General features: G+C 51.3%; 1 pseudogene; it reads left to right on the plus strand.

The window, feature by feature from the left end:
* The first annotated feature begins 910 nt into the window (after positions 1–910).
* LOC142445923 (MICOS complex subunit MIC26 pseudogene) lies at positions 911–4,725 on the plus strand (annotated as a pseudogene).
* Positions 4,726–10,911: the final 6,186 nt, after the last annotated feature.

Here is a 10,911-nt window from a genome sequence, read left to right on the forward strand (position 1 = left end):
AACGTGCCTGGGAGCATCATGATAACAACACCCCAGCTGGGCGCTGAGAGCGGAGAGCCTTGCTAAGGAGTCAGAGGAGGGTGGCCTCTAAGGCTGTCCCCTGGGAGGCAGGCACGGGCTGGCCCTGGATCGGTTCCACACTGGAGCGCAAGACCGCGTGGAGGGTGCTGAGCTGACCCCCGTCACCGAGTCGGGGGTCTCAGGCCCCCGGCGCCTTTGCCACACAGGGGCATCTCGTTAAAACGCACGTCTGAGTCTGGAGCTGTGGCCTGGGATCTGAGCTCCACACCTCCATCAAGATCCCAGACCCAGCCGAGGCTGCCGGTCCGCAGGCCAGACGTGGACCACCACCAAGTCTTTCACAGACTCCCTGAGGTGTCGCTTGTCCTCATGTGTGGATTTTTCGTGGGATGTTTGTCGATCTGTAGCGACCCCGTCCCTGAAGTACCTCCATAAGTCCTCGGTGGCCTCGGATCTAGTCATCCCTCCGGCATGCAGCAGTTCTTAAAGGGGAGCTCACGGCCCGGGCTCCCTTCCATTCGCACAGTGGTCCTGGGTGGTTGGCTAGCACCCTTTAACCAGAAGGCAGACCAATTCCTGCCATCACAGCTCGAGGGCCCACGGCTCGGGTGCCCCATTCAGCGTTCTTCTCACTGCTCCTCCTATCCCCCTCACCCACTGGCCTCCTGTGTGTCTGTGTCGGCAGAAAAGGCTGTGGAGGAAACCAGTTCCATGCCCACACATGCATGTGCCCGGTGAAGAAGACTCATGCTCACTAGCGGCTGCGGCACCTACTGAGAGAGGCTGATATCACCTCTTCCCACGTCTTCACCGCATCCTTGACAGACTGTCAATGAGCAACCGCCCCATGCAGCATAGGCAGAGGTGCGTAGCTGTGGGTGCTTGCACCATGACTGGGGGAGCGGATGTGGGAAGCCCAGCTCCTTTGTCCCGAGTGGACAATTCCCCCCAAAGGGCGCCCACAGTGGTAACTGACTTGATGATGCGCCTTGATCCGCGGCCTCCCCCTCTGCCTCGCCCCGCCCCACCCATGTTTTGATGCTTCCCCGAGTCTGCTCCTGGATGAACGTCCCAGTGCCTGCTGGGGGAGTCTAATGGAGACCTTTCTCCTGACCCGGCCACTGGTCTCCTGACCCTGGAGCCACATACGGACTCTCCTCTGGTCCCAAAGCAGCAAGGGTTCCAACTCCTCATGCTTTCCACCAGAACCCTCGTCCTACCTTTTGGGGGGGCCGTTCTCAGAGCTATCCCTCTCTCGTTGTCCCCTTTCTCTGAGGCAGCAGTATTCCCCTCGCCCTCTGCTCTCTCCACAGCCCCTCTTTTCTCCTAGAATATTCCGATCTGCACCATGCCTCAGATGACCCTCCTCATGCCATGGTCCTCAGATTTGGCCGATAGGGGATAACAGTAACTGGGTTTTCTCTCTTGCCGAGACAAAAGAAATACATGGAACAATGGTTTTCAAGACCCTGGACCTCAAGCTACAACGGACAGCGATTCTTCTTTTTTTAATCATTGTATTGGGGGCTCATACAACTCTTATCACAATCCATTACATCCATCCATTGTGTCAGCTACATTTGTACATATGTTGCCATCATCATTCTCAAAACATTTTCTTTCTACTTGAACCCTTGGTATCAGCTCCTCATTTTCCCCTCCCTCCCCGCTCCCTCCTTCCTCAAGAACCCTTGATAATTTATCAATTATTTTGTCATATCTTACACTGTCCAATGACATCTCCCTTCACCCACTTTTCTGTTGTCCATCCCCCAGGGAGGAGGTTATATGTAGATCCTTGTAATCGGTTCCCCCTTTCTACCTCACCCTCCTGGTATCGGCACTCTCAGCACGGGTCCTGAAGTGATCATCTGTCCTGGATTCCCTGTGTTTCCAGTTCCTATCTGTACCAATGTACATCCTCTGGTCTAGCCAGATTTGTAAGGAAGAATTGGGATTATGATACTGGGGGGAGGAAGCATTTAGGAACTAGAGGAAAGTTGTATGTTTCATCATTGCTACACTGCACCCTGACTGGCTCATCTCCTCCCCATGACCCTTCTGTAAGAGGATGTCCAGGTGCCTACAGATGGGCTTTGGGTCCCCACGTCGCACGCCCCCCTCAGTCACAGTGACATGATTTTTGGTTCTTTGATGCCAGACAGTGATTCTTGATGGACAGGAAACAAGCAAGGCGGGTGCGATGACGGAACAAGAGTAGACGAGAGTTTCAAGCTACTGCCCAGGGAGGGAGCGACCCAGTGAACTCTGGGCTCTGGGCACAGACCAGAGACCACAGCAGCTGGAAGGTGCAGGAGAACAAGGAACTAGACAGGGGAGAGCTTCCCAGAAAGAAACTTCTGTCCCAGCATAGGGACTCCTCCAGGATTTAGCAGAGTAAGCAAGAGCACGAAGAAACAGCCGGGATTAGGAAACAGTAACTGGCAAGCACACAGGAGCAAGAATCGTGCCTTTGGGAAACATCAGACGTCACAAGGCCTCAGGCAGAGCACTCCGAAGGGCTTCGTCTCGGTGGTAGAGAATCTTGGCTCCAGGTGTACGAATGCCGGACAGTACGTGAGGACGACCGGAAAAGACTGCCCTTGAGTTCGGCTGCTGATGAAGAGGATCCACGGACTGCCAGCAGAACGATCAGATCTGCCTGGGAAGAACTATCGCTAGATACGCCTCAGAAGCAAGGGGATGGAGACTTGGTCTCGTTTCCTTTGGACGTGTTCCTGGAGAATGACATCAAGCTTGGATGAGCAGGGGGTCAGTGAAGGAAAATAAGACCTTCAACAAGATGGACTGACACAGTGGCTTCAACCAGGGGTGCAAATAGAGCCCCAAGTGTGAGGAGGCACGGTCCTGGGTGGCGCTTGGCTCGGTGACACCGAGTGTAGAACTGCTGGCTCTCTGGATGGCACCCAAGAGCAACCACAGGTGAATGTGTGATTATAAAGAGACTTTCCCCCAGCTTTGTCTCCCCCAAAGACAGGCCAAACATTAGAGGCTGTTTGCCAGCATATGGTGGGAGGTCAGATGCATAGACATCCTCCCTGAAGGCAGGCAGTTGCCAGACTACTGTGTGGGTCCACCACAAGAGGGCCCACTCCCTGCTGTTAAGGACCATGGGCTACTTCTCCCTAAAGGCTTGTGACCATCAGTCTGGTCCCTGTAGATGGGGTTCATACCCTACTGATAATGGTTTCCATGGAGAGCCAGAGAACAGGTCAATCCTGCTCAGTGACATCCAATGTTAGGCTGCCATCCCGAGTCTAGGATCGCCCATCTTGTCACATGTACACCCTTAATACCCCCCCTTCCTACTGCATGGATACCCCTAGATCATCCCCCTCTAATTGCTATAAAACCTATAATGCAACCCCTTCCTGTGAGGTATGTCTTTACCTATAACTAAGGGGCTTGCATGCCCCCCAAGATATATAAGCCTGAGTTAGCAATAAAGAAGCTCGGCTCTTCCCATCCTCTCTCCCCCTATACCCTTCCTCTCTCTCTTGGCTCCACTCCCCCTTCCTCTCTCTGGTCCTCGCTCCCCTGTTCCCTTTCCGGTTGTCTTCCTTCCTCTCCCCTCTCTCCTGCCTTCTGGTCTCCCTTCTCCATGTGGATCACCAAGTGGGGCTGCGGTGAGCATGCTACCATGAAATGTGTCTGACTCTATTATTTCAATCTCTCCTCTATCTCTCATGCTCTCTGCGACTTTATTATAATCTATATATAATTTAACCATACAATTGTGCCTATTGAACCCCTGATTAGTGGTGGGGGGCTGGCCTTTCCCCCACAGTGAACCCTGTGCAGTCCCACCTGATAGCTCTTAAAAGTCCGAGTGGGATCCAACTTTGTCATCTGACTTGAGAGCACTCCAGAACAAAGTTCAGCGATATTAATAGAAATACAAACATGTTCAGCGCTCGGTAAGGCGGCACACGCCGAACGGTGACATGCTGAGCTACACTCCACAAGGTCAGCAGTCGGAGACCACTCGCCGCCCCGTGGGAGAGAGACGGGGCTTTCTACTCCGGTCACCAGTCACAGTCTCGGGAGGGAGCCTGCTGGAGCTGCTGCTGCCAGCAACATGCCCAAGAAGTAATGCAGGGACCTGAGGACGGGCCAGCCCGAGTCGCTTCACCGTTAATGTCCGTGCGGTTCTGAAGAAGGACTCACGCACCAAGCATTCTGTCGAGGTTGACGAGCTGTCACCCGCCCACTTCCAGAAGCTCTCTCCAAGCATGCGGAGGAGGCACGGACTGCCCTTGAAGAAAGCATTGTGAGCTGAATATAAGTAAGTTGGTGTCAGGAAAGGTACATCAAGCCCAGGGCACAAACTGTTGCTCAGTGGGGGTGGGGTAGAGGACTGTGATTACCTCCGAAACGCACCTCCTGGATCTCCCCCAAGACTTGCTGTCACTGGCTTTGCGGGCCTTGTTGGACACTCCTCTCCGCTAGAGGTTCGAAAATACAGAAGTTGATCCCTCCGCCTGGTTTCATGGGAGTCCCTGCTTCTGTCTATTCCCCACAAGCCATCAGCTCGCCCAGGCCAGCGGGGAAGTCTTGTAGGACTGGGATTTGTAAGGATGCATTGCTGTAGAAGATTTGGGGAAGAACTTTTGAAAGCCCGGAAATGTGAAGAATCCACCTGGAAATAAGCAGACGACCCTCGCTGACCATTTTAATCAGTGATAGGCCAGCACTGGGAACTCCATCTGCATGTCATTACTTCCACATAAAAGTGGCAGTCAGTCTTGAACGTAGCTAATTGGCAATCTTCTCCAGGAAATATTCGACTGCACCTGGCTTCATCTTGAGTTGGCACCACGTTATATGCGGACCGATCTGGAATCCTTTCACCTAAGATCATGTTTGAGCCTCAGAACTCCGTGTTCTCATGTTGCTAGTTATGCATGTAATAAGATTCCAAGTTAAAAGGAAAATTTTAAAAAGCAGTTACAGTCTCAGAAAACCATGGGGTGGATTGGGGGGGGTGTCTGCTGTGAGTCGGCATCGACTCCACAGTTGTGGGTTTGGTTTATCATTGGCTGAAAAGAAGAAGGAAGATGCAGCCCACAGCAGGGAGAAGAATCCATGGGAAACAGGCGAGAATGGACCCACGTGTGACAAGTAGCAGCAAAGCAGAACATGGAAAGCTATTATAATCCCATTACATGTGTGCAGACCGTTCAGTGAAGACATGGAAGATATAAACTATCCCCCAAATGGAACTTCTAGCAGAGAAACGGTGACGCCTAACCTTTACAAATAGGCAAGGATTAGCCTCAGATTAAGCATTCAGAAGTTATCCAAAAGGAAATAGTAAAATGAATCATCTAAAAAACATGAACAGAAAATTACTTTCCAGACAACCTCTAACTTGTACTTGGAGACCCCAGAAGGCAAAAGGAAAGCGTGCAGGAACAGAAGAAAACAACAACAGCTTAAAATATTGGCCAGTATTTGTCCAAATTTGATAATAAACAAGAAACCTCCATTCCTAAGACACTTGGCAAACTCAAGCACAGAAACTCAAAGACAACACCTCGACAATTCTTTGTCAAGTTGCTGAGCATCAGGGACAAGGAGCACATCTTGGGAGCATAAGGGGGATGGAACAAAGAAGACACAGAGATACAAAGGCATAAAGATGGAGATGGCAGCAGATGGCCTTTCAGAAAAAGCCCTAAAGGAAACAAGACAACGGTTTCCAAGTAAAGGCGCCAGCTTAAAGAAACAACAAAAAGACTTGAGAGGCCTCTAGGCAGCAGCCTCCAGGACCATGTCTCCTGAGGTGACGTGGGCGGTTCCCACCTCCAGCCTTTCAGTTAGTGTCGAGCAGCTCACTGCTCGTGCTGCCCAGGACAGACACAAACAGAATGCTGAAACGCAGAGCAGAAGCCAGGCAAACAGGAAACAGAGACTTGCCAGAGCACACGGAACAAGCAAACACTGCTCATTGAAGACAACAACATAAATAAAGCTCTAGTCAAAGTATTCAAAACACAAATGTTCAATATTGGGAAAGACAGAGATTGCACAGGTGTGAGAAGGGTAATAAGGAGCCATGACGGGCCAGTGTAGTCATACACTTCAGAATATAATTATTGTAACTAATAAGTAATGATTATTAAATAGGGAAAATTTGATATGAAATGGCAGAGTCCTTGAAAGATACACGCTAACAAAATTCACGTACAAAGCAAGAGAAAACCTGAAGTATGTGTAGTAAAGAAATGGAATTTGTCGCTAAAAATATTCCCACAAAATTAATCCAGGTCCAGATGGATATACCGGTGAATCCAAATATTTGAGGAGGAAAATACAAATGCTACACAAGTACTAGGAGAAAGGGAAAAAAAGGGGCTCATTTCCCAGTTCTTCACACGGAAGGAGAATCCCCTGCCAGCTCAACCTGGCCCCCACCCACCATTGGCTCAATACGTCACAAAAGAGATGCAGAAAGCAACCCACAATCCCTTACCTCACACCACACATAAAAGCTAATTCAAAATCTTAATAGACATAAAAGTAAAACTTAAACCTCTCTCACCTCTAGAAGAAAATATAGCCGAACATTTTTGTGACGTGGCATCAGACAAAAGTTTTCTTGGGTATGACAACAGAAGAAAATCTAAAAGAAGAACATTGATAAGTTGTACCTCAACTCTTCACAAGACACTGTGAAGGGAATGAAAAGGCAAGTTACATCTTTGGAGAAAATATTTGCAAATCATGTAGCTGAAGGCTCATTTCCAAAAGCCAACTCCACCACCAACCTCCGACTTCACATGGTGGAAGCAGAGGTTTTGACTCCTCCCCACACATTTGAATGATCACCTTCCCCTTATCAATAAATGCCACCCATATCCATCCATCCCACTGTGCTTAGATGTTGTTGCTATGGGTACCAGCGAGGTGGCTCCGACTCACACCAATCCTGTGCACAACAGAACGAGCCCATTGCTGCTGCCACGGTGCCAGTCCATCTGGCCCTCTGCTAAGCATGCAGTCCTTCTCCAGGGACTGGTCGCTCCTGATAGCATGGCCACAGTACTTGAGATTCGGCCTCACCATCCTGGCCTCGAAGGAGCATTCTGATTACACTTCTTCGAAGACAGATCTGTTTGTTCTCTTGGCAGCCCGTGGTATTTGCAATATTTTTCACCAACAGCATAGCTCAAATGCATGGATTTTTCTTCAGTCCTTAGTCAGTGTCTAACTTCCACATGCACATGAGACGACTGAAAACACCACGGCCAGGGTCAGGAGCACCTTAGTCCTCAAAGTAATGTCCTTGTTTTTCAACATTTTAAAGAGGTCTTATACAGAAGATTTACTCAATGCACTGTATCAGTTGATCTCTTGACTGCTGCTTCCGTGAGCATTGATTATGGACCCAAGCAGGATGAAGCCCTTGACAATTTCAATCTTTTCTCCAGTTGTCCTGATGTTACCTGTCTGTCCAGGTGCGACAATTTCCGTTTTCTTTACATTGAGTTGCAATCCGTATGCAGGCTGCGATCCTTCCTCTTCCTCAGCAAGTGCCTCAAGTCCTCCTCACTTTCAGCAGGGAGGTTGTGCTGTCTGAACATTGCAGGTTGTAAATAGGCCTTCCTCCCGTCCTGATGCCACGTTCTTCTTCGTGTGATCCAACTTCTCAGAGCATCTAAGGAGGTAGTTGGAGAATCTGAGTTTACATGCATACCCACATATGTGTATTTACATGCATGTACATCCATATGCACACACATAAACAAGGAGTCATGGTGGCGTAGTGGTTACATGTTGGGCTGCCAACTGAATTGGCAGCAGAACGATGAAGCTTTTACCTCCGTACAGAGCTGCAGGCTCAGAAACCCTCAGGGGCAACTCTGCCCTGTCCGATGGTGTCGTTAAGAGCTGTCACAGACTGTGTGGCAACGATGTAGATATGCTTCAAACATTTGTGGGGGAAAATCTATTCGCTTTTAATTCCATTTTTTCATGCTACTCGTATGTATGTTGTAGCAATTAACATCTTGGGCAAGACCCTACTGCATATATACCTGTGGGTTGACCACGCTTGACACCTCTCCAGAGGTTGGACCCTGCTTCTCCCAAGCTGCTGTGTGCTGCCTGGAGACACCCTAGTCTGCAGCAATTGGGGTCCAGGCCCAGACTCCCAGCGGGTTCCCTTAGCTCCCTCCATCCAGCAGTAGTCGCTTGGGGGTGCTGATACACAGGTATACACCCCAAGTGTCTAGCCCTGATCCACACTGACCCCTCCCTGGGTAGTCCCCACAGGCAAGTCAGCCTTCCCTGCAGCTGACATAGCAGGGAAGGTGGTGGCAACTGGGCAGGACCCAGCTGCCCCAGCACCGGTTTGCACAGGACACACACACCCCGATCCCACCCCCTCACGGGCACAGGCATTCACTCAACATCCAAATAATATAATATCTTATTGCACAGAACTTACTGTGGACTTTAAGTGACACATGCCTGTATAAAAGAAGGAGTCAGAAAGCCCTGCCCCTAGCTTTCCAATGCATGCACACATATGTAGGTTAATCCAAACAAGCTGGGCGCAGCCTGTGTCTGCTCTCCGTGCACGGCTGGCCACCCACAAGCCCTCTGAGAAACACACCTGCCTCTTCTCCCTAGGGTGCCTTCACAACAAGTGGCCAGTCACAGCAAGGGGATCTGTTGGTCAAGTAAAGTCAAGACAGAGAGGCCAGTTCAGAGAGGGATGGTGCCTGTCTTTTGGGAACTCCCAAAATGTAATTTCAAAAGATTGTCTCGCAGGACAACCAGGACAGGGGCTTATTGGAAAGAGGTTTGAAGGAAACTGAAGGCTGCTTGGTGAGAAAAGGCCAGGGGAGTTTTTCCCATCAAGACAATGCCCTTGCTCAGTCTCCGAGGCTGTTCTCCGAGAACTGTCAGGAACTTTTCCCCATCCACCTTGCCCTTCAGACTTCTCTCTGTTTTGAAAACTAAAACCCAAATTGACCACCACCGAGTGGGTGCCAACTCACGCAGCCACCAAAGAACATTTACAAAGAATATGCTTTGAGCCCCCTGAGGATGACTGGGTTCCAGTTTGTTGTTGTTACGAAAATAATGCTAGAAATATTTCTGTATGAGTGCAACGATCTCCAGATCCTAGACGCGCACCACGCGAAGTCCAAAAGGATTGCTATAGAATCATAGGAACCTGAATGGAATAAAAGTCAAAATGTGAAGGAGCTACTCTTTCTTCTTAGAGACTCCCACGAGGTCTATACACGCCTGAAGAACTCTGTGGCTTTCGGTTCACACCGCATCCACGCAGCCATCTGTCCCTCCCTGTGCTTCAAGATCTGTGGTTGTCTGGTGGCCTCAGATCTCTGATGAGTTCAGAAAAAGTCGTGGTTTGTAGTGAGTTGAGACACAGTTTGCAGCACACAGTTGAGGCACACTCTTTGCAGCTTTCCACATCTTAGGCGGTTGTGAAAGCTCCCTCCTGTCCTCTTTAGAAAAATGAAATAACAATCGTTTTCTTGGCATATAATTCACCTAGCCTACGGTTTGATGACTCAATCATATGAAGGTGTGCACCCCTGAGCGTTCTTAATAAAGAGACCAAGCTTCCTTTGTGCCCACACTCCCCTCCTCTCTCGCGCCATCTGGCCGGTCCCTTTCTGCCTTCCCTCAACTCCAGTCTTCAGGCCCAGAGTGACAGGTTCCGACTGGCACGGCTGGGCCCTCTTTAGAGAGCGAGCCTCGGGAGATCGAGCCCTGGGAGCGGACAGGAGTGAGGCCAAGCCTATGCGTGCTCACGCGTTCCTGTCTGTCTGATCTTTAAATAAGAGTGCTTAATAAGTGGGCAGGACACAGGGTTTTAACCCGACTGTCCTCCCTCAGCAGGAGTGAGGGGGTCCTTTGAGGGACCCTGCAGTTTCCCCCTAGTCCATGGGTGGGGAGAGGAAGCACACCGGCATGGCGTTCGAGTGTTGTGTCCTCCGGAGCTAAAGGAGATTAGCAGCAAGGCAGGCACAGGCGAGCATGGCTCAGGCTCCATCCACGTGGCCAGCCACGTGGGCCCCGGAACCGCGTCAACACTCCGCAGGTGCTGTTACGGAGTGTCAGGGAGGCCCAGAGCTCCCCCTGCCCCCCATCACACGGTTCAGGGGAGAACGCTTGGAGAAAATCCCGGCCAGGCGACCTTTCTGCCCAAGGGCTTTCCACCCTGCTCCTCAATCTGCTTTCCTCTGCTCAGAGTGACCCCTGGCCCACTCCCGCTCCCCAGACTTGAGAGCCAGGCCTCGCCTCCGCAGGGCCTGCTAAACTCTACTCTATCCAGCCGCTTCCATCCTCAGCATCCTGTCACGCTTCCCTCTCCCACCCCTTCCCCTGAGACGCAGAGTTCTTGCCTCGTGACTCCCCAGACAGCCAGGCCCCAGGATTTGCAGCCAAGCGGAACCCCTCTGGGTCCCCCAGCCGGGGCTCCGGTGCTTCCCGTCACAGTCCAGGAATGCGGGCATCCATGCAGCCCAGCAGACACGCTGGCTGCCAGCCGAGCCAGGGCCCCCTGATAATTGACAGGAGCTGAAAAAACCCCCTAGAGAGGGGCACAGCTCTGAGACACCTGCGCCGCACAGGGCAGTGCGAGGCAGCCTGGGCCGGCAGCCTCGGGGAAGGAAGCCCACTGCTGGCCAGACCTCGTGTCCCTCTCTGTAGGATGGGGCTGGTGCTGCTCGGCCTCCCTGCCTCACGGTGATGCCCGGGCACATCCCCATCCCTGCTCATCTCAGAGAACCACGGGGCCAACTGAGGCCCTGAGGAGAGAGCAGGTTGCTCTTGAACTTGGGAATAAAACTGGGACTGGCCTGCCTTCCCAACGGGGGTTCTTCTCCC

This window comes from Tenrec ecaudatus, chromosome 4 (genome assembly GCF_050624435.1).
Source record: "Tenrec ecaudatus isolate mTenEca1 chromosome 4, mTenEca1.hap1, whole genome shotgun sequence".
NCBI lineage: Eukaryota > Metazoa > Chordata > Mammalia > Afrosoricida > Tenrecidae > Tenrec > Tenrec ecaudatus.